Source organism: Ranitomeya variabilis, chromosome 1 (genome assembly GCF_051348905.1).
Source record: "Ranitomeya variabilis isolate aRanVar5 chromosome 1, aRanVar5.hap1, whole genome shotgun sequence".
NCBI classification, from domain to species: Eukaryota; Metazoa; Chordata; class Amphibia; order Anura; family Dendrobatidae; genus Ranitomeya; species Ranitomeya variabilis.
Window position 1 is genome coordinate 1,016,309,100 of NC_135232.1, and position 25,435 is coordinate 1,016,334,534.

The window sequence follows — 25,435 nt, forward strand, 5'->3', positions numbered from 1 at the left end:
CGCCATTTTCTTGAAGACACATTGCAGTGTCTTCAAGAAAATGGCGCCGGAAAGCGCGGACTGCGCAGGCGCCGACTCCGGGAGCAGGACCAAGAAAATGGCCGCACCCAGCACAGCCGCCGCGCCCAGCACAGCCACGCACAGCCGCCCACAGCAACGCACAGCCGCCGCACCCAGCACAGCTGACCATAGCCGCCCACAGCCACGCACAGGCGCCCACAGCCACGCACAGCCGCCGCACCCAGCACAGCTGCCCACAGCCACGCACAGCCACCCATAGCCACGCACAGCCGCCGCACCCAGCACAGCCGACCACAGCCACGCACAGCCGCCGCACCCAGCACAGCCGCCCACAGCCACGCACAGCCGCCGCACCCAGCACAGCCGACCACAGCCGCCGCACCCAGCACAGCCGCCCACAGCCACGCACAGCCGCCCACAGCCACGCACAGCCGCACCCAGCAGAGCCGACCACAGCCACGCACAGCCGCCGCACCCAGCACAGCCGCCCACAGCCACGTACAGCCACCCATAGCCACGCACAGCCGCCGCACCCAGCACAGCCGACCACAGCCGCCGCACCCAGCACAGCCGCCCACAGCCACGCACAGCCGCCCACAGCCACGCACAGCCGCACCCAGCACAGCCGACCACAGCCACGCACAGCCGCCGCACCCAGCACAGCCACCCACAGCCACGTACAGCCACCCATAGCCATGCACAGCCGCCGCACCCAGCACAGCCGACCACAGCCGCCGCACCCAGCACAGCCGCCCACAGCCACGCACAGCCCACAGCCACGCACAGCCGCCGCACCCAGCACAGCCGCCGCACCCAGCACATCCGCCGCACCCAGCACAGCCATGCACAGCCGCCACAGCCACGCACAGCCACCTACAGCCATGCACAGCCTCCCACAGCCACGCACAGCCGCCCACAGCCACGGACAGCCGCCGCACCCAGCACAGCCGCCGCACCCAGCACAGCCGCCCACAGCCACGCACAGCCGCCCACAGCCACACACAGCCGCCCACAGCCGCCGCACCCAGCACAGCCGCCCACAGCCACGCACAACCGCTGCACCCAGCACAGCCACCCACAGCCGCCGCACCCAGCACAGCTGCCGCACCCAGCACATCCGCCACACCCAGCACAGCCGCCGCACCCAGCACAGCCACGCACAGCCGCCACAGCCATGCACAGCCTCCGCACCCAGCACAGCCACGCACAGCCGCCTACAGCCACGGACAGCCACCGCACCCAGCACAGCCACCGCACCCAGCACAGCCGCCGCACCCAGCACAGCCGCCCACAGCCACGCACAGCCGCCGCACCCAGCACAGCCTCCCACAGCCACGCACAGCCGCCTACAGCCATGCACAGCCGCCGCACCCAGCACAGCCGCTGCACCCAGCACAGCCACCGCACCCAGCACAGCCGTCCACAGCTGCCGCACCCAGCACAGCCGCCCGCACCCAGCACAGCCACGTCACATACAGCCGCCCGCACTCAGCACAGCCACATACAGCCGCCCGCACTCAGCACAGCCGCCCGCACTCAGCACAGCCGCCCGCACTGATGGGGGCGCAGGATGGAGCAGCACGTGATAGGATGGGGGCGCAGGATGGGAGCACATGACAGGATGGGGATGAGGATGGAGCAGCACATGACACGGTGGAGCAGCACATGACAGGATGGGGGCGCAGGATGGAGCAGCACATGACACGGTGGAGCAGCACATGACAGGATGGGGATGCAGGATGGAGCAGCACATGACACGGTGGAGCAGCACATGACAGGATGGGGATGCAGGATGGAGCAGCACATGACACGGTGGAGCAGCACATGACAGGATGGGGGCGCAGGATGGAGCAGCATATGACAGGATAGGAGCAGCACATACCAGGATGGAGACCATATTCCAATATAAATGCTTGCCACCCGGGCGTAGAACGGGTTCAATAGCTAGTATTGCAATAACAGTTGCTGGCAGTACTACCAGCGGTGGTAGAGCTGCTGATACTAGTGGCAACTATATTCTTATGCAGGAGGTACAGTGGAAAAGGAAAGTATTCAGACCCCTTTAAAGTTTTCACTCTTTGGCTCATTGCAGCCACTTGGTAAATTTAAAAAAAGGTCATTTTTTTCACATTAATGTACACTCTGCATGCCATCTTGACTAAAAAAACTGAAATGTAGAAATTTTTTGCAAATGTATTAAAAAAGAAAAACTGAAATACCACATAGTCATAAGTATTCAGACCCTTTGTTCAAACACTCATATTTAAGTCACATGCTGTCCATTTCCTTGTGATCCTCCTTGAGATGGTTCTACTCCTTCATTGGAGTCCAGCTGTGTTTAATTTAACTGATAGGACTTGATTTGGAAAGGCATATACCTGTCTACATAAGACCTCACATCTCACAGTACATGTTAGACCAAATGAGAATCATGAAGTCAGAGGAACTGGCCAAGGAACTCAGGGACAGTATTGTGGCAAGTCACAGATCTGGCCAAGGTTACAAAAGAATTTCTGCAGAATTTCAGGTTCCTAAGAGCACAGTGGCCTCCATAATCCATAAATGGAAGAAGTTTGGGACCACCAGAAGTCTTCCTAGACCTTGCTGTCCAGCCAAGCAGAGCAAACGTGAAGGAAGATCCTTGGTGAGTGAGGTAAAGAAGAACCCCAACATCACTGTGGCTGAGCTCCAGAGATGCAGTAGGGAGATGGGAGAAAGTTCCATAAGGTCAACTATCACTGCAGCCCTCCATCAGTTGGGCCTTTATGGCAGAGTGGCCCGACGGAAGCCTCTCCTCAATGCAAGACATATGAAAGCCCACATAGAGTTTGCTAAAAAAAACACATGAAGGATTCTCAGACTATGAGAAATAAGATTATCTGGTCTGCTGAGATGAAGATAGAAATTTTTGGTAATAATTCTAAGTGGTATGTGTAGAGAAAACCAGGCACTGCTCATCATCTACCTAATACAATCCCAACAGTGAAACATGGTGGCAGGAGCATCATGCTATGGGTTTTTTTTCAGCTGCAGGGACAGGACGACTGGTTGCCATGGAAGGAAACATGATGTAACAATATATAGGTACTAAGGAATCTGATAGCGTGGGATAAAACCAGTCTGAGAGCAAAGCTGCAGTAAAAGATGTATTTAAACAAAACAGAAATGCTAACAGAACTAACACAGATATTCCTGCAATTGTAACGAGGTGCTCAGCACAATATGGTAAACAAAAAAGGAGAAAAGACCAATGCATAAAAATGCGCACACCTGCTAAGTAGTAGAAAAAGAATTACAACTTTATTATATCACAAAGGACACAAACACCAATCTAAAACCAATTAAAAACATAGCAAAAACACTCATCCCCATAAATGGATAACAGAATAATTATCCTCTAAATTGTGTTATATGCCAAAATACAGCAAACTGCAACAAGAGACATAAAGATTGATTAACATGTAATGCAAAAAGTCACAACCACAGAGAAGCAAAAAATGGTCACTAAACATGCAAAAATATGTATAGTAAAGTAATAACACCTGTTTGATATGACAAAAAATGGGCGTCCCCAAGTTTGTCATGAATAAACAATCATAGACCATTCAGCGTAAGTAAGTGGACTCAAAAATCAGCAAAGCCTGGGAATACGCACTATATGCGATAGTCCAGCTTCAGAAATGAATCATGCAGGGGATAGGCTGGTTGTTTTTGATGCTAGGCTAAGTAACTATACATAATATTTATCCCAGCCATTGCTCCACACTTTGACATTTAAACATCCTTTGGGCTGCATATCCTTGTATACATACATAGTTATTAAGGTTGAAGGAAGACTTTAAGTCCATCTAGTTCAACCCATAGCCTAACATGCCCTAACATGTTGATCCAGGGGAAGGCAAAAAAACCCATGTGGCAAAGAGTAAGCTCCACATTGGGGAAAAAAGTTCCTTCCCGACCCCACATACGGCAATCAGACTAGTTCCCTGGATCAACGCCTTATCAAGGAATCTAATATATATACCCTGTAACATTATACTTTTCCAGAAAGGTATCCAGTCCCCTCTTAAATTTAAGTAATGAATCACTAATTACAACATCATACGGCAGAGAGTTCCATAGTCTCACTGCTCTTACAGTAAAGAATCCGCGTCTGTTATTATGCTTAAACCTTCTTTCCTCCAGACGTAGAGGATGCCCCCTTGTCCCTGTCACCGGTCTATGATTAAAAAGATCATCAGAAAGGTCTTTGTACTGTCCCCTCATATATTTATACATTATAATAAGATCACCCCTTAGCCTTCGTTTTCCAAACTAAATAGCCCCAAGTGTAATAACCTATCTTGGTATTGCAGACCCCCCAGTCCTCTAATAACCTTGGTCGCTCTTCTCTGCACCCGCTCCAGTTCAGCTATGTCTTTCTTATACACCGGAGACCAGAACTGTGCACAGTATTCTAAGTGTGGTCGAACTAGTGACTTGTATAGAGGTAAAATTATGTTCTCCTCATGAGCATATATGCCTCTTTTAATGCATCCCATTATTTTATTTGCCTTTGTAGCAGCTGCCTGACACTGGCCACTGAATATGAGTTTGTCATCCACCCATACACCCAGGTCTTTTTCATTGACGGTTTTGCCCAGAGTTTTAGAATTAAGCACATATTTATACATCTTATTACTTCTACCCAAGTGCATGACCTTACATTTATCCCCATTAAAGCTCATTTGCCATTTATCAGCCCAAGCTTCTAGTTTACATAAATCATCCTGTAATATAAAATTGTTCTCCTCTGTATTGATTACCCTGCAGAGTTTAGTGTCATCTGCAAATATTGAAATTCTACTCTGAATGCCCCCTACAAGGTCATTAATAAATATGTTAAAAAGTTGTATGAGGCTTCAGCTTACCTATTTAGTGTCTATTGTGTTACACCACATGGTCTATGATTGTTTATTCATGACAAACTTGGGGACGCCCATTTTTTTTCATATCAAACAGGTATTATTACTTTACTATACATATTTTTTGCATGTTTAGTGACCATTTTTTATACTACTTAGCAGGTGTGCGCATTTTTATGCATTGGTCTTTTCTCCTTTTTTGTTTTGGTTTATATTTTCCATGCATCATGGAGCACCCTGATCTTTGATACCAACTCCCTGTCCATATTCTACAAAATAGTTGTGCACCCGATATTTCAATTTCTCAGCACAATATGGTAATCACAGCACAGTGAATAGCGGGACGCGACTGCTAATATGAACCAGTCCAGCAATTATATGACGAGGGGGCAAAAAAGACACTTGACAAGGAAGTCCAATAGGTTATTAGTGGAAATGTACACAGTACTTAAACTTGGGAATCCAGCAGAAGAGAAGTAGAAATGCACACAGTACTTAAACGAGGAAGTCCAGCAAAACTTGATCACAAGTGCACGCAGCACTTGCTTGTGGAAGTTCAATAATATGCAGGTGGTGCATTGAGCATGAAGTCCTGGTAAAAGAGGATGAAGAGAAAAAGAGGGAGAGCGCTATCTAAGCGTAGTAGATGAGTACAAAACTCTCTTGGTGAGGAAAGTAACACTAAAATCTTGCTCACCTGGTGTGGTTGTGCAAAGAGGCACAACACTGGGAAAAGTTATCAAACAAGGGAAATCTTTCCACAGGTGTGCTGCCAGTCACAGCAATTCCAGAGGAGAGATGCAGCTGAAAGGGGCGAGGCAGACCACTGAGTAGTGAGCAGCTGAAGCAGGGAGTTCCCCAGACCACAGGCAGAAGCTCAGCAGCCAGCAGCACAAAATACTCAGGCACAGAACACCACATGACTCGGACTTAAATAATCTGGACAGACAGGAAGTTCCATGACAGGGTGAAATCCAAGACTCCATCTTGGATCAGGGCGAACAGGAACAAGGGAAGTCCGGAATCCTTACACATGAATGAAGTACAGAAATATTCTTGATGAAAACCTCTTCCAGAGTGCTCTGGACCTCAGACTTGACTGAAGGTTCACCTTCCAAAAGGACAATGCATACAAGTAAAATAACAAAGGAGTGGCTTCAAAACAACTCTGTGACCATGTTTGACTGGCCAAGCCAGAGCCTTGACCTAAACCCAATTGAGCATCTCGGAAAATTATACCTGAAAATGGCTATCCACCAACGTTCACCATCCAACCGGACAGAACTCGGGAGGATCTGCAAGGAAAAATGGCAGAGGATCCCTAAATCCTGGTATAAAAACCTTGTTGCATCATTCCCAAGAAGATTCATGGCTGTATTAGGTCAAAAGGGTGCTTTTATTCAATACTGTCCAAAGGGACTGAATACTTATGATCATGTGATATTTCAATTTTTCTTTTTTAATACATTTGCAAAAAATTCTACATTTCCGTTTTTTTTTCAATCAAGATGGGGTGCAGAGTGCAGAGAAAAATGAACTCTTTTGAATTTACCAAATGGCTGCAATGAAACAAAGAGTGAAAAATTTAAAGGGGTCTGAATACTTTCTGTTTCCACTGTATGTTTGTATCGTCCTGCAGCATCCTAGGCCCATGTAAAATTTGCTAGCCAGCTTCAGTACAATGCTTACAAACCAGACAGCAGTGGAGGATTGGTCTTCTAGGGAACAACTTGTAAAAAAAAAAAAAAAAAGTGTCTATATCTTAAGAAATGCTGTCTTTTCTTATAAATAGGAAATTGAAAAAGTACTATCTCACAATATCTATCTATGAAGATGGGAATAAACTTTTACCTCTAGCTATGATAGAAAAGTGTGAACGTGTACAATGCATTTCATCTTGCTGTGTATTAGATTGCATAGCCACAGAAAAGTGACTGAACTGTATATACTATTCCAGGTTCATAACCAAAAGAATCTAGAATGGGCAAGTGAACTGAACTAAACAAAAAGAAAAATTTTGTTATAGTTTGACAAGTTTTGTTTTCTTTTACATCATGTGGATGGTTTATTGTAATCTTACATGGATAGGAGATGACAATAGATAATACTGTAATATTAAAACAAAGTAAGCTGCAAAGGTAATATGATGCTTTCATCAAAGCTTTGATTAGAATTTGGTATTCATATGGATGTTACTTCAACATGTACCACATATCTAAACATTGCCCCATGCCACGCTGACATTTTTAAGGAATAGTTTGCAGAACATAAAGAATTGGTGATAGTCTACAAATTTCTCATATCCCATTTAACTAAAACATCTGTGTGATGCGAAAAACAAATATGGCAAATCAAATGGTCTACTGCAAATTTTCTTGGTGCCAAATACCTTAGGAAACCATCAGAGGTCTTGTTGCGTTTCTGCCTTAGTGGTTAAGTGCTGTTTTAGTAGTGCCAAAATGACCTACACAATAACAGGCAGATACTTTTATTAAGTTAGTTCATTGCTGCATATCTACTTATTTTTTTCTGTTACACTAAACATCTAAAAAACATCTTTTATTTATTACTTATTGTAAATTTTATTAAACATTGTACTGAAGACCTTGTCTGTACAAATGCTAGTTGTAACAACAATGTACATTGAATAATATCTTCCTTTAAGCTACAAATGTAACAAATAATATTTCTTTCCTTAACAATTTTTTGACTTCTTCATTTCTGGCAACATTTTCTTTTGTAAATGCTGGTATTTATTATTTTAAAATAAACAACAAATGTAATATTTATTTTTTAGTGCTGTAATCAGTTCATGGAATTGACTAAAAATAAAGAAACAAAACTCAGGAATGCTCAGAACTTAGACACTTGGATTGTGAAATGAGTTATTTTTCGTGGAAACCATAAGGATTAAATAAACTTCTGTCTATCAACACTTGCAAACAAAAGTAGGTACTTTTTTCAACTATCTTGTTTGCTTTTTTCTGTCACTTTCTTTTTCCCTCTTTCGCTCTCACTCTTCCTCTCTCTTGACTAATAGTGATATGAAAGGTAATATGCATTTATGTCTTTGAACACGTCATAAATATGGAATTTGTTACTGTCCTAAATAGGGTTTTTTAAGTTTTTACTCATCATTCACTATCACTACTAGACACATTTTTTTCTGTAATACTTTTGCTATTTGAAGTCCCTTGAGCTTTATTAAACTTTTATTATTTAATAAAACTTATCTAAGATTTATTCAATGCAAAAAAATATCCATTATTTCATTTTGAGAAAGACTTTTTTTCATCCAACTGATCGACACTTGTGCCACTTTTATATAGCAATATTTAGATCAATATTTTGCATGAGCATTTGTAAGAGAAAACCAGAACGTACAAATGGTATAATGAAGAAAAAAACAGGTCTTCCTCATATTTAAGCCAAATACTTTATTCAAGTACAAATGCTGATGCTCAACAGTTTTCATACTTCCATGTGAAAGTTATATTTCACTTAGCTAATATGCTATATTTTTCTCTGTTAGTTCAAAATGTATTACTTGCAAACCTTTGACAGTCATATGTATAATTATATGTACATATAATATTAGATAAACATTGGTGACAAACCTACTAAGCTACATGTGACTTTTATTAGTACATTAGATTTACATGCTTTTGTCTGAAATTGTGATTTAAGTTGGAGCTAAAAGCATCTTTTGCTCTTATGCAAAGTCACAGTAAACATTGGTTTTACTATATCAGCCTTTTTGCTATAATACAAAAATAAGGACAAAAGCAGCAGCCCTATCAAAAGTAAATTAAAAGGGTATTCTCAAGTTTTTACATTGCTTTAATTAGTTAGACAGCATTACACTAAGCTTTTTTCTTTCATAGTGTACAGCTTGTTTTCATGGAGCTTGGCCTCAAGATCCTGGCTGAGAGTGTGCAGTAGTTACACTGCAGGACAGGGCTTAACACTTTACATCCCAGGTAGCTCTATCCAATCCATTGATTTCCATACAGCAGCTAGCTACTCACTTCCTTCTCCTCCCTGCTGAGTTCCTTAAAAAAAACCTGAAGAATTGATGCTTGGATTGTGTTTTTGAGGGCAAAGGATTGTCACACTAAATACTGATTTGATTAAGATTTGTTTTTGCCAATTCACTTTGCATCTTGTTATTAATAAAAACAAACTATTAACACTTCTATATTTGGAAACATTCATACTTTGCAGAATTTTTTCTACAACTGCCTAACATTTTTGTACAGCATTATATACTAACCAAATGCTTTAGTGCACTGCACTTAATACATAAGTCTCACTATTGCTATACATAAAAATGTAAAGTACTTAACTGAATTTACTCAAAAAGTCTATAAGCTATCCAGCATCAACAAGACGTATCTCACGGAGAGACCCTAGGTTTCATGACTGACCTATTTAAATGGCTGATTGCCTTGTATGTAATGGAGATAAGATAGAATCAAACCTGTCTGTACATATGGGTGGATAAATGTGCAAAGCTCAGGGGGCAGACATCTCCCAATGTACAGTGAAAATAATATACTGACTAGCACTCCCATAGTATTAAATTAATGTAAAGGTGCAGTTATGCCATGATAACTATTCAAACATATATGCTAGAAAAATGCTTTGGCACATTGCAATAAAGGAATACATAAATTCCACTATTGCTATATACAGTATATATATATATATAAATATATATATATATATATATATATATATATATATATATATATAATATGAGGAACTTAGATAAGCTTTGATAAGTATATAAGCCATAGGAATGATTTGTGTTAGAGGATTAGTCAAAACTTTTATCTTCAGAAGCACAGTTTCACATTTTCTTTCACTTTCTTGTTGCTGGGGGGGCAGTCGCTTCTGGATGAGTAGATACTGCTTGCTACTTTGACACATTAACCATTTCTCAGTGCTTGTTCTGAAGTCTATACTGTTAAAACTATCTTTATATACAAATAAACATTCTTCTGAACAAGCATGCACAATCTTCTCTGGAACCTGCTGATGATGTGGTCTTTTGATTGTGATTCTGAAAAATTGATAACACAGGGGATCTTTTTCAGGTGCTGAGAGGTAAGAGAAGATGAAACACTAACTGCTGTATAGAAACCAATTGATATAGAGAAGTGGTTGGTATCAAAAGAGTTAACTTCTCAGCCTGGAATGAAGACACTTTGCATACTCAGCAAAGCTCTGATGTCTGGGCTCTTTGGCAACAAGCTGTACACTGTGTAAGATAAAAGCTCTCATTGCTTATTTTCATGCTAGCAAAACTAATAGTATAGCATCAGCAAACCATTTTTAGCCACAGAACCACACATGTAGCTGGGCATAGGATGCCGGAGGTTATTGACAAGTTAGTTTTCAATTTAATGACTGAAATCAGAAAAGTTACTGCAGAACCAAAAATATTGGAAAAGAAGACTACATCACTCAGCCCATTGACACTCCTCAAAACAATTGCAGAGTGCTGATTTGATAAAATTGCAGCCAGTGCCTGCCCTCTAAACAGCCATATACATCTGCCTATTCAAACATATGATGGTGTAAAAGATTGACTGTCAGTTTTACAGTGGTAGGCAATAATGCTTTGGAACAGTCCAAAACATTTTAACAAGATATTAATAGATCACATCTTTGAATTATCTTACTTATCAAAAATTTAATTAAACTGCATTTAATAAAGTATAATTTAATTATTTCCACAGAATATTTTTTTTAACTTTTTTATTAATATTCATAATGCTGCAATCATAACAATATTTTATATAAAGGCTTATTTAATAGTAGACATGGTCTTATATTATTTTTTGCTCTGAAAGATAGGTTAGGGTTTATTTTTAGGGGATGTCTTTTTTTTCATGAACAACAATCCAGAGCATTCCTCTTGTTTTAACCTTTTGTGATATTTGATATAAGTAATAAGGATATGCTTATATAATTTATTCATGACTATACATCATTTGTTAACAATTTTTTTATTGCTACAGTATTTGATTTATAGCACATTTTTAGTTATGTAAAAATTTTCCAGAGTGCCATTATTGATACTACTGTATACATTACCTATACTGTAGTGATATACCATATATACAAAATACTTCTCCTTAAAGCACCTCTCTGGTGGCTGAAGTTTTGTTAGGGTCAATGTAAAAAAAAAATACTACAACAGGACAGATGCAGTAAACCCTTCATCAAGAAGAGCATGCATACCCATAATAATCAAACTCATCAGACCCCCTTAGATCCCAAACCTATGCCTATGGTGGATGGGCTCTCACACAGACCTGCGTCATAGTTAGGTTCCTTGTATTCCATCTGCATTCCACTGCAGCCAAAATGGAGAAATGCCAGCTGCACCAACAGTTCTGTGTATGACAGCCCAACTCTTATTACCATTTTGTGGGGTCTTTTGAGGGCAATTCTTTTGCGGGTGTCTGCTTTTCTTGGGGGTGTATGCTTCCATTGATGAAGAATTCTGATGTATTCTATTCACTTCTATACATCGAAAAAGAGCTCACCAACACAAAAGGAGGACTTAGAAATCCTCCAAAAAATGTTAAAAAAATGCCAGAAAAAAGGCAGAGATGCTTATCTGCCAAGGCCTCCAAACAAATACACTATCAGGGTGCAGTGGACCCAATTAAAGGTGGCAGCAACACAAGTGCAGCAATACCAATGAAACAGCCACTCTCAAAATACCAATCCATGGAGAAGTGGCTGTCTGGCCATAATATCAACTAATACCTCACATATATTGATATGTGTTTTTTGCACTTTTTATCCTTCAGTTTGCAGTTGGGCCCAGATGGCTCTGTAAACTGTGGCCTCTGTTCACACAGGATGCATTTTGGTTAGCACAGGGCAGCCTGCTTGATCTAAGAGTATGGGCGTCACTAATAGGCTGTAAGCCAGATGCTCTGCATCACCTGTGTGAGAATAACGCCACATACAGATTTTTATCTTTTGTGCACTAACATACCTAGGTGTTTTTTGATCACTTTTATACATGTATACTGGTAGCTGCATGGACATTTTTTTTTATAGAACAGTAACTAAAGTTTTTGGAGTAGGGATTATTTTTCAAGCATACTCCAAAAATTTTGAAAAATTATGCTAGAGCTTATTTTCAGGGTAGGTCTTATTTTCGGGAAAACACAGTACCTATTAGAACATGGTGTAAAAATAGTGCAGTGTTTGTTCTTCCCACTCCCCAAAAAAGTGTTACAAATTGGTCAATATAATATATATTGTACATCTAAAAGGCAAACATCAGCTAAAAGTTGGAGGTCCGCTCATATATTACAAAAATCTGCCGAAATGTGAATTTTTTAAACAATTTGCTTTCACCTGGATTTATCAACATGGCAGCTTTGTGCTCAAGGTCATCGTGCACATGTAGGACATTCACAGACCCTATCAGAACAGGAAGTCTGAGCCTTACTTGGAAAGGCCCAGGGATTCAGTGCTTGTGGCTTCAGTGAGGAAAAGATGAGCTGGAGAGGTTAGCAGTTAGGTAAGTATAATTATTATTTTTTTTTTTTTAAATCTTACATTAGCTATACTTTCTGGTCTATATAGATCCCAGAGCATAAAAAGGGAAATTCAATGTGTAGTGAAAATCCAAAATAGTACCCTGTTTGTGTTGCAAGGATTACAAGGGGCACAATTGTTATGTTTCAGATATATACTGTAAATTACTAAATCAAAATCAGTTGTAAATGCTGTCCCATGTCCAAGAAGCACATTAAGCCAATGATCAGCTGTGGCTTGTAGAGTCTACCTCATATACAAAGCTACATCTTTACTGTATAAACTAAAGGGGTTGCATATAATGCCGTATCACAAAAAGTCATTTTAATCATGCAACATCGTGAAATAAATCCCTGCAGGTAGTGATTCTTCTATGGATAATTAGCTCACTAATGATATCACCAGTGGTTATCAATCACAAACGTGACAAGTAAATATAAAGATTCATTAGAATTAATCAGAAGTTTTAATTGTTCCAGTTTAGCAACAATTTCTTAATACAGTATGTTTGGAAATGCTCTATTGGCTAGTAAGAGGTTGTGTTTTAATTTTTTTTGCTATTAAAAACAACCCAGCTTGGTCTGCCAATAAAAATGTATTATTGGTGCACCACTACAGAGCCATGGAAGTGGATAAAAGTTTTTTTTAAAACATATTTGGTCATTGTTGTTAATATCAAGTATGGTGGAATGGGTGTTTTTTCTTCATTTATCAGTTCAGTTAGCCTAAAGCAAAGAATAGAGCTGTAAAATGGTTTTTAGCACAGTATGTTCACACACACATACACATTATAGTAATTACAGAGAAGCTGTTAAGATATTCTTCATACAAGGCCAAAATTAAGAAAGTGCTAACACAGGAAATGCCTGAGGGTTCAGCAGCCTCAGGCATCATGTAAGTTTTTCACTACAAAGGGAAATAATTCTGTTTCTGTAGAAGTAAAATTTAAATGTAAAATTTGGTTTCTCTTGTTTCTCCTTCAACAGCACTAAATTAATCTTTCAACTAAATGATAGTTTTAAGTATTAACAGTTTTTATATAATCAGAATATGTGATCTCAAGCTAAAATACTAAGCCACCAGCAGATAAAATTAGCATCCTGAAGTTTGCACCAAAGCAGTCTAATAATGGATTTGAAGACATTCATAATCCCAGTTATTCTGAGTATAAAATAGTCCTGATTAGTTAATCAAATAAAGAATTTTCACTATGTAAATATGAGTTTTGCATGTACAAAGGTCATTTGGTCCAAGGTTTTTTGCTGCGACCTTAGAAACAAGTGACATGGGTTCCTCAGGGTGTGCATTTAGTTAACTTTTGCAGATGTTTATTTTTAAGGCTGCAGATGGCACAGGAACCTGTTATTTATGGTATTGACAAGGAAGGGTTCAGTTCAAGTTATAAAAAAATAGTATATTTGATGGGACTTATGTACAATCAGTAATAGGTGATCAGTAATAGGTGACCTGTGCATGACTTATCACATTTTCTTTTATGTTAAAGGGAACCTGTCACCCCAAAATCGAAGATGAGCTAAGCCCACCAGCATCAGGGGCTTATCTACAGCATTCTGGAATGCTGTAGATAAGCTCCCGATGTATCTTGAAAGATGAGTAAAAGAGGTTATATTATACTCACCTGGAGGGGCAGTCCGACCCAATGGGCGTCATCATAGGATGATGTCCTCTTCTTGTCTTCATGCTGCGGCTCCAGTGCAGGCATATTCTGCCCTGTTGAAGGCAGAGCAAAGTACTGCAGTGCGCAGGTGCCAAGCCTCTTTGACCTTTCCCGACGCCTGCGCACTGCAGTACTTTGCTCTGCCCTCAACAGGGCAGAAAAAGTATGCATGCACTGGAGCCACAGTGTGAATACAAGAAGAGGACATCATCATCGTAAGAAAATGGGAGGCCCTGGACCGGACTGCGATGCCCATAGGACCTGACCGCAGCGGGACCGCCCCTGGTTGAGTATAATCTAACTGTTGTGAATTAGACTTTTTTGGCTCCCTCTAGTGGTTACTAGTGATATGACTCTGGGATTTCCTTCCCTCTGTCTGCACCCAGCTGGGTCGTTACTTCAGGGGTGTTGCTATATAAACCTCCTGGAACCTTAGTCCAGTGCCTGGTATCGGTGTTATCAGACACATTCTGTTTGCTCCTGTTTGCTGGTCCTGGTTCGTGTTAAATTAAGCTAAGTCTTGCTTCTTTGTTTTTTGGGTTATTTGTTTGCTATCATTTTTGTCCAGCTTGTACTAAATGTGATTGCTGACCTTGCTGGATGCTCTAGGGGGCTGGTGTTCTCCCCCCGGGCCGTTAGACGGTTCGGGGGTTCTTGAATTTCCAGTGTGGATATTTTTGATAGGATTTTTTGCTGACCATATAAGTTATCTTTCTATATTCTGCTATTAGCTAGTGGGCCTCTCTTTGCTAAATTCCTAGCTCATTCTTATGTTTGTCTTTTCCTCTTACCTCACCGTTATTATTTGTGGGGGGCTTCTATCCAACTTTTTGGGGTATTTCCTCTGGAGGCAAGAAAGGTCTTTCTTTTCCCTTCTAGGGGTAGTTAGCTCTCCGGCTGGCGCGAGACGTCTAGGATCAACGTAGGAACGTTCCCCGGCTGCTGGTATTTGTGGTGCTAGGATTAGTTATATGGTCAGCCCAGTTACCACTGCCCTATGAGCTGGTTTTCTGTATTTACTGACTTAGCATTATTCCTGAGACCCTCTGCCATTGGGGTCATAACATCTAACCTCTTTTTCTCATCTTTCAGGATACATCGGGGGCTTATCTATGCTGTAGATAAGCCCCTGATGCTGGTGGGCTTAGCTCATTTTCGTTTTTGGGGGTGACAGGTTCCCTTAAAAAAAAATAATAAGAAGGTTGATTAATATTAAGTTACTGTTAAAATATTTGTACATAAGTATAATCAGCCTGATCATGTATTAATATAAGGACTTACATGAACAACATAATTATATGTGTGCTTGACAACTATAAAGAAGAAATGTGGGTAGAAGGAGAAAGAATTCAAAGGAAAAGGTGGTGTGGAGAACAAAAAAGAATATGACTTATTGAAACCAGCACTTCAGAGGAGACAACATCTACCACAAGAGTGTTTTTTAAAGTATTATTTTCTGACAAACAGATTTCCAGGTCATTCCCCTCACTGAATAATATCCAACATGTCCACTGGCGATGAAAAGCTTTGAGATGGTTATTATCTTGTGAAATCAAGTTTTCCATTTTCATAATATTGTTAACCTCTTTCACCCATTCACCCACTAAAGTGTGAGTTTTTGTACATTTCCAGCAATGTGGAAAAATTAATTTAACAGCTGTTAGAAAGTGCCTTAGACTTTTTCTCACTGTGCTATTGGTGATCTCACCAAGATCACCGCAGTTCATTTACCCGGCTGGGAACGCAGCCTCAGTACCGGCTGTAACCTTGATGATGTCACCGCTAGTCACTAATGCTGCGCTCGCAGCAACTCATTTATCAGTTATTCTTAGCCTGGACGATCACATCATGCTTTGTAATATGGCATGGGACAGAACGATGGGCAAGTGGGGGATATTGTTGCTTTTTTTTTTTTTTTTTTTATTACAGGAGACAATGGATTCAGTGGAATGGGCGTTAGGAGAGTATAACTGTGTTTGTTACTTTTAAATAAAAAGGAAAAGTGTTTTTTGTTTAATTTCAAATAAAAGACTTTATTCTCACTGTGTCTTTATTTACCATATAACTATGGGATTAGTAATGGATAATTGTCTTATAGACTCCTCTCCATTACTTATCCATGGGCTTGATGTCACCGAACAATACAAAAGTGACATCAACCCCACAAATATGAACCCCAGTTGCCACAGCTACAGGGCAAGTGGGAAGAGCCAGGCAAAGCTCCAGCATTCTAATTGATGTGCCTTTTCTGGGTGGCTGGGGGCTGCTCTTTTTAGGCTGGGGGTGCACAATATCCATGGCCCCTTACCAGCCTGAGTATACCAGCCCCTATCTGTCTGCTTTAGCAAAGCTGGCTGCCAAAATTGGGGGGGACCCATGCCATTTTTTTAAATTATTTATTTAAACAGCTTAGAAATACAGGAATGGGGACACCTTTTGTTTTTGATAACCAGCCTTGCTGAAGTTGACAGTTGAGGGTTTCAGCCCCCAGCTGTGAGTTTTGTCTGACTGGTTATCAGAAATACAGGAAAACCCATGCCAGTTCTTTCTTTTGAATTGTTTATTCACAGCACTGGCACTGGCTGATGAATGCCAGCCCCGCAGTGACTTATGATTTATTCACATTGCAGGGCTGGGAATCACAGGCAGGGCGGCCATGCAGGCGCAGTCAGCTGGGCTGCATATGAAGAAAGACGGCCAGCGCTCACTGCGCCTGCACCAGGCAGGGGAAAAGAGCACAGGCACCAGCTACTTTTGAAAACAGCGGTGAGGAGGAGGCGGCGTCCGGTGCCAAGAAGATGTGAGTGACAGCTGTGTGCTGTCTGAAGCAGGGGGGAAACGCCGGCCTACTTGACTGAGGACCAGGTACTTCAGACAAATTATAAAACTTATTATTTCTCAAGTTACAGCACCCTGAACTAAAAGAGCCACCTTGTCAGAATGCAGCATTACTGCTGCACAAGGTGGCTCTTTTAGTTTGAAACGACGGGGTGGGGGTGACAGGTTCCCTTTAAAAGTGAAAAAAGTTTTTAAAAATATAGAAAAAATAAAAAAAAACAAAAATTCAAATGACCCCTTTTGCCCCATTAAAAATAAAACAATAAAAAATGCACATATTTGGTATCACTGTATTTGTAAAATCTGATCTATCAAAATAAAAAATAAATTAATGCAATTAGTAAACGGCATAATGAAAAAAAAACAAACTCCAGAATAATTTTTTTGAGCCAGCACAAGATTGCAATAAAATGCATTAAGAGGCAATCAAAATATTGTATCTACTCCAAAATTGTACCAGTTAAAACTTCAATCCAGTGTGAAAATGATAAGGCCTCAAAACCCCATATTCCGAAAAATGAAAAATTTACGGGTCTCAGATAAAAGCTCAAGAAGCAAAAGAAAAATTTCTCACAAATGTCCAAATTGTTTTGACCACTTAAATAATAATTTTAAAAAAAATCTGCATGTTTTGGTATCTGTGTACTCATACTGACTTGGAGAATCACACTGCCAGTCAGTATGATTCTGGTCAGTTTTACCGCATAGTGCACATGGTAAATAAAAAACTCAAAAAAAAATTGAGGACTTTTTTCCCCACCTTCCAAGGCATCACAAGATACAAATAAAGATATCATTCAAAAGTACAATTCATCTAGAAAAAACAAACCCTCATTCGGCTATGTGGACAGAGCAATATAAAAGTTATGGCTCTTGGTAGAAGGATAGGCAAAAACGAAAATAAAAAAATAGAAATCAATCAGGAATGAAGGGGTTAAATATCAGAGGAAGCAGAAACGATGATGTCATTATGAACAAAACTTAACTGTTGCTTCAGGAGAAATTACAGCAAAATGTCTGTCTCGCTTACTTCTTCTTTATTCCTGCTCCCTTAAACTGTTCATAGATTTTTACAAACAGCAAACTCTCATACATCAGCAATGTGAAAATCTGTCTTAACTGAAGAAGAAAGAAGCATATTTCTCTAAGGCATACTACCTAGTTTCTTTTCTTGCCTTGTTCTAATGATTTAAGAAAAAAATGGTTATTCTAACACAGGCTTTAAAATATATACAATGATCCCTTCTGAAAATATAATAGATACTATAATCAATTACTAATATATATGGATGGATGTCTGATAGTTGGAAATATGATAGTATGTAAAATGCTCTGCAATGTTCCAAAAGCATTAAAATCTTCAAAACCACCAAAAAGATATATTAGTTTAAGTATAATAGTAAATTCCTGATTCAGGAACCAAGCTGTTTGTTACATTTTTCTGACTGTTCAGACCTGCCCCATTCACAGCAGCAAACAAAGGTTAATCTGTCATAAATTATAACATTTTACCCTCAGCTGGAATATCATTATTTTGCACATGAAGACTATTATTGTTTTGATTGTTTGAACTCCGGGAATAACGTTACGCATTTTTATACCTACATTTTTTCCGGCAACATCAGCACATTACAAGGACAGAACATTCACATCAGAATATTTACTTTTTTTTGTTTTATCTTATTTTTTTCTGTTAATTAATTACATTAATATATTATTATAATACATTTTCCTTGTATTTTCATAATGTATTAATGTAATTAACACAAATAAGGTTAAGCAAAAAAGTAAACAATCTGATTTAAATTTTCTGTCCTTGTAATGTTTTCGCAGCTTAAGGATGGCTTGTTTCACCTGCATCAAGAACTTCTTTGACCACATGTTTACTTCACAGCAAAACCTTCCAAATGCAAGCACCACACCTCAAATCAACTCCAGGCCTTTTATCTGCATAATTGAGAATGACATAACCTGTCAATGAAATAGCCTTGGAGTCAATTGTCCAATTACTTTTGGTCCCTTTTAAAACAGGGTGGCACATGTTAAGGAGCTGAAACTCCTAAACCCTTCATCCAATTTTAATGTGGATACCCTCAAATGAAAGCTGAAAGTCTGAACTTCAACTGCATCTGAATTGTTTTGTTTAAAATTCATTGTGGTAATGTCTATAACCAAAATTAGAAAAATGTTGTCTCTGTCCAAATATATATGGACGTAACTGTATATAAAACTTGCAAGGTTATCCCCAGTGTTCAAATAGTCAAAACAATAATAGTGTTCATGTGCAAAATAATCATATTCCAGCATCTTAACTATAGGTGGACATTTTTTTTTGTACTTTTTAAACACACATTGAAGGTGCAAGAGAAGTGCAATATATTTCTTGTCTGACATTGATACGAGGTTCATCAAATTTGAGTCAAATTTCCTGAAATTCACAGGAATTTTCAAATAGATTTGTATGGATTAGGCGCTAAAATGCATTGTGCCATTTTTCACACTGCTGAAGAGTCACACATTGGGCTAATGATGACAGGCTCGGCCAGATGGGCTTACCCATAATGCCCTGCAACTAGTACATTGAATCATAGAATGTTAGAGTCAGAAGGGACCTTAAGGGTCATCGTGTCCAACACCCTGATCAATGCAGGATTCACTAAACCATCTCAGACAGATGTCTGTCCAGCCTCCGTTTGAAGACATCAATTGAAGGAGAACTAATCACTTCCCGTGGCAGCCTGTTCCACTCACTGATCACTTTCACTGTCAAAAAGTTTTTTCTAATATCTAATTTGTATCTTCTCACTTTCAGTTACGGTTCATTGCTTCTCATGTTTCCATGTGCAAATGAGAATAAGGATAATCTCTCTACTCTGTGACATCCTATCAGACATTTGTAGACATCTATTAAGTATCCTCTTAGCCTTCTTTTTTTGCAAACAAAACATTCCCAGATCCTTTAACCATTCCTCGTAGGACATACTATGCAGTCTGCTCATTATCCTGGTAGCTCTTCTCTGAACTTGCTCCAGTTTTTCAATGTATTTTTTAAAATGTTGTGCCTAGATCTAAATACTATACTTCTCTTAATACATCATAGAACTGTGCTTGCCTTTTGTGCTGCTGCATCACACTGTTGACTCATGTGCGGCCTGTGATCTATTAGTATACCTAAGTCTTTTTCACAATATATGGTCTAGCTGAGCCAAACTTGGGGGACTATCACAGCTAGAATAAAAGATAGGACTAGCAAAGCATCGTCATTTTATGAACATTAAGGCTATGGCCACAAAAGCATATTTCCTCTCACCCCAGAAAATTGGGCTAATCACAGTCTGATCAGAGTTTCATCAGTGTGTGATCATAATGTGATCCAAGAGGGGGAAAAAAACATCCATCCAATAGCTGGAGGTATCTTTCTATTTAAACCACCTCCTCCAACATGGAGGTGCCTGGTTTCTGCCATCTTCTCTGCCTGCCTGAATCTGTTGGACATTCCCCAGGGTCATTCCATCTATCTGCTCCTAGGGGTCAGCCGCCATCTACCCATATCAGTCCTGGAGTAGCACCTAGATCACCTCCCTTGTCTCTCCATGGACTGTGGTGTTGGTAGCTGCTGCATGTTCTTTATTCATTACATAGTGGAATGTGTTGAGAACAATAAAACCTAAAAATTATCAATGTAAATCACAACTAATATCCCATGGAGGTCTGGAGTTGGAATGATGCTCAAAATCAAAGTGGAAAATAAAGTTACAGGTTGATCCAACTTCAGTAGAAATGCCTCAAGGCAAGGAAATGATGCTCAGTAGTGTGTATGGCCTCCACGTGCCAGTATGACCTCCCTACAATGCCTGGGGATGCTCCTGATGAGGAGGCGGATGGTCTCCTGAGGGATGTCCTCCAAGACCTGGACTAAAGCATCCGCCAACTTCTGGACAGTCTGTGGTGCAACGTGATGTTGGTGGATGGTGTGAGACATGATGTCCCAGATGTGTTCAAATGGATTCAGGTCTTGGGAATGGGTGGGCCAGTCCATGGCTTCAATGCCTTCATCTTGACGGAACTGCTGACACACTCCATCCACATGAGGTTTGGCATTGTCCTGTATTAGGAGTAACCCAGGGCCAACTGCACCAGCATATGGTCTCACAAGGGGTCTTTGGATCTCATCTCGGTACCTAATGGCAGTCAGGCTACCCCTGGCAAGCACATGGAGGGCTGTGCAGCCCTCCAAAGAAATGCCACCTCACACCATTACTGACCCACTGCCAAACCGGTCATGCTGAAGGATGTTGCAGGCAGCAGATCGCTCTCCATGGCGTCTCCAGACTCTGTTACGTCTGTCACATGTGCTCAATGTGAACCTGCTTTCATCTGTGAAGAGCACAGGGCGACAGTTGCAAATTTGCCAATTCTTTTGTTCTGTGGGAAATGCCAAGCATCCTGAACGGTGTTGGGCTGTTAGCACAACCCCCATCTGTGGACGTTGGGCACTCAGACCATCCTCATGGTGTTGGTTTCTAACTGTTTGTGCAGACACATGCACATTTGTGGCCTGCTTGAGGTCATTTTGCAGGGCTCTGGCAGTGCTCCTCCTGTTCCTCCTTGCACAAAGGCTGAGGTAGTGGTCCTGCTGCTGGGTTGTTGCCCTCTTTCAGCCCCCTCCACATCTCCTGGTGTATTGGCCTGTCTCCTGGTAGCACCTCCAGCCTCTGGACACTACGCTGACAGACACAGCAAACCTTCTTGCCACAGCTCACATTGATGGATGAGCTGCACTACCTGAGCCACGAGTCTGGGTTGTAGAGTCCGTCTCATGCTGCCACGAGTGTCAAAGCACAACCAATATTCAAAAGTGACCAAAACATCAGCCAGAAAGCATTGGTACTGAGATGTCGTCTGTGGTCCCCACCTGCAGAACCACTCCTTTATTGAGTGTGTCTTTATAATTGATAATAATTTCCATCTGTTGTCTCTTCCATTTGCACAACAGCATGTGAATTTGATTATCAAACAGTGTTTTGCTTCCTAAGTTTGCTTCACAGAAGTTTGATTTACTTAGTTATATTCTGCTATATTCTGTTGTTTAAGTGTTCTCTTTATTTTTTTGAGCAGTGTATATATATATATATATATATATATATATATATATATATATATATATATATATATAAATATATATATATATATACTGAATTCATATTTAAATAGGTTTGATCATCCCTGTTAGATAACCCATTTTTCAAGTATCTTTAACTAACCAATTGTAGACAACGCTATTTAATGGTAATATGATACATGATCCTAAGATGGTATCTTTCTGACAAATTTTAAGAAAAATCTTTTTTTATGCATTTGAAAGCCAAAATATTTTTTTTCTAAATAATTGTGGTTCATATATTTTGTTTGCCGGCATTTTCACAATTATTTATTTTTTTATTAAATTGCTGAAGACTTCTCAACCTCCTTTGATCAAGAACAGTCAAAGTGATCAAAGGACCAGTGATCAAAGATTCCTCTGGCTCTGATGATTAGAGCAGAACACAATTGCATTTTACTGACAGTGATTTGGAATTTATCTTGAGTTTTGAGTCTGAGTATAGATAGATATACTTCGGTCCTTGGCTGGCCACTTTAGGTATAAGTTTGCTTCTAGTTTATCTATGTTAAATTGTGATATTTTTGTTTATTTAATAATTCCATAACCCCTTTCTGACATCTGATGTAATATCCCATCCATGTGGGCTGGTCCCGGCTGACCATGAATGGGATAGTACGTCATAGCAGATCGGCCGCGTACACGGTCACAACTGACACCCGGCACTAAGTGCCAGGAGCGGTTATGGACACAGCGTTCCACAGCGGTACAAGGGTTGACAGCCCCTCTGCTTTTGGATCAATCGCTGCCATGGACACCCGAAGTCATCATGATTTCATCCAGGTCTACAGAGCTTAGAGACTTCCTGTCATGCACAGTGCATGTCAGGAAGTCTCTCAGGTTATTGTACAGAAGGTGCAGCGCTGACAACTTCTATAGCATGCAGATCTGCATGCTATAGAATTGATCAGCCTGCACAAAATGAGTGTCCCATAGTGGGACAAAGTGTAAAAGTTAAAATAAAGTAGTTTTTTTATTTTAAATAATTGTAAAAATATTTAAACAAAATAATAAAAAGTAATAATAAAAAAGCAATATTTATTCCATCAATAAATAAGTATTGGAATAAAAAAAAATTAAACAATAAACCACATAAATCGCATGTCAATAACAACCTGACCTATAAAACTGTCCCACTAGTTAACCTCTTTAGTGAACACTATTAAAAAAAAGAAAAAAAAAGCCAAAAAACAATGCTTTATCATCATACTGACGAACAAAAGTGGAATAACACACAATCAAAAAGACAGATATAAAAAACGTGGTACCTCTGAAAACATCATCTTTTCCCGCAAAAAATAAGCCACCATATAGCTCCATCACCACAAAAATAAAAAAGTTATAGCTCTTAGAATAAAGGGATGCAAAAATAATTGATTTTATATAAAATAGTTTTTATCGTAAAAAAGCGCCAAAACATAAAAAAATTGGAATCGGGTGAATGCTTCCCAAAGAAATTCATAAATTGCACATTTTTGTTCATTCTGCCTCCCAAAAATCGGAATAAAAAGCGATCAAAAAGTGTAATGTGCCTGAAAATGGTACCAACAAAAATGTAAATTTGTCCCACAAAAAACAAGACCTCACATGACTCTATGGGCCAAAATATGGAAAAATTATAGCTGTGTGTGTGACAGCTGCCAAACATAAAAACCCACTGTAAAAACCCACTATAAAAGTAAATCAAACCCCCCTTCATCACCTCCTTAGTTAGAGAAAAATAATAAAATTAAAAAAATGTGTCTATTTCCATTTTCCCATTAGGGTTAGGGTTAGGGTTGGGGCTAAGGTAAGGGTTAGGGTTGGGGCTAAAGTTAAGGTTAGGGTTGGAGCTAAATCAAACCTCCCTTTATCACCCAACAAGTTAGGGAAAAATAAATAAAAAAGTGTTTATTTCCATTTTCCCATTAGGGTTAGGGTTGGGGTTAAGGTTAGAGTTGGGGATGGGGTTAGAGTTAGGGTTGGGGCTGAGGTTAGGGTTCGGGTTGGGGCTAAAGTTAGGGGTAGGGTTGGGGCAAAAGTTGGGGTTAGGGTTGGGGCTAAAATTGGGGTTAGGGTTGGGGCTAAAGTTAGGGTTAGGTTTGGGGCTAAAGTCAGGGTTAGGGCTACGATTGTGATTAAGGTTAGGGTTGGAATTAGGAAATTTGGGATTAGGGCTAGGGGTGTGTTGGAGTTAGGGTCGGGGTTAAAATTGGGGGGTTTCCATTGTTTAGGCACATCAGGGGCTCTCCAAACATGATATGACGTCTCATCTCAATTCCATCCAATTTTGCATTGAAAAGTCAAACGGCGCTCCTTCCCTTCCGAGCTTCCCTAGCCTTCCCAAACAGTGGTTTACCCCCACATATGGGGTATCAGCATACTCAGGACAAAGTGCACAACAAATTCTGGGGACCAATTTCTCCTGTTACCCTTGGGAAAATAAAAAATTGGGTGAGAAAAGATCATTTTTGTGAAAAAAATATGATTTTTTATTTTTACGGGCTCTACATTATAAACTTCTTTGAAGCACTTGGGGGTTCAAAGTGCTCACCACACATCTAAAAAAGTTCCTTATGGGGTCTATTTCCAAAATGGTGTCATTTGTGGAGGTTTCCACTGTTTAGGCACATCAGGGGCTCTCCAAAAGCGACATGTCACCTGCAGACCATTCCATCAAAGTCTGCATTCTAAAACGTCACTACTTCCCTTCCGAGCCACGATGTGTGCCCATACAGTAGTTTTCTCCCACATATGGGGTATCAGCGTACTCAGGACAACAACTTTTGGGGTCCAATTTCTCCTGTTACCCTTGGGAAAATAAAAAATTGGGGACAAAAATCATGTTGTTGGAAAAAATATGATTTTTTATTTTCACGCCCAGGCATTATAAACTTTAGTGAAGCACCCGGGGGTTCAAAGTTCTCACCACACATCTAGAAGTTCCTTGGGGTGTCTAGTTTCCAAAATATTGTCACCTGGGGTTTCTACTGTTTTGGCACATCAGAGGCTCTCCAAATGCATCATTGTCAAACAGCGCTCCTTAACTTTCCAAGCTCTTCAATGCGCCCAAATCAGCGTACTCAGGACAAATTACACAATAACTTTTGGGGTCCTGTTACCCTTGGGAAAATTAAAATTGGGGTGAAAAGATCATTTTTGTGGAAAAATATGATTTTTTAATTTTACGGCTTTACGTTATAATCTTCTGTGAAGCTCTGTGAAATTGCACAATAACATTTGGGGTCCAATTTCTCCTGTTACCCTAGGGAAAATAAAAAAAAA

The 25,435-nt window shown here is 40.3% G+C and overlaps 1 long non-coding RNA gene across 1 annotated transcript in view; it reads left to right on the forward strand.

The window, feature by feature from the left end:
• LOC143783225 (uncharacterized) overlaps positions 1-25,435 on the forward strand; it is a 527,869-nt gene that overhangs the window by 215,342 nt on the left and 287,092 nt on the right. Inside the window, exon 2 of the long non-coding RNA XR_013217124.1 lies at positions 7,723-7,873. This is a non-coding gene — a long non-coding RNA (uncharacterized LOC143783225). The remainder of the gene's footprint in view (positions 1-7,722; positions 7,874-25,435) is intronic.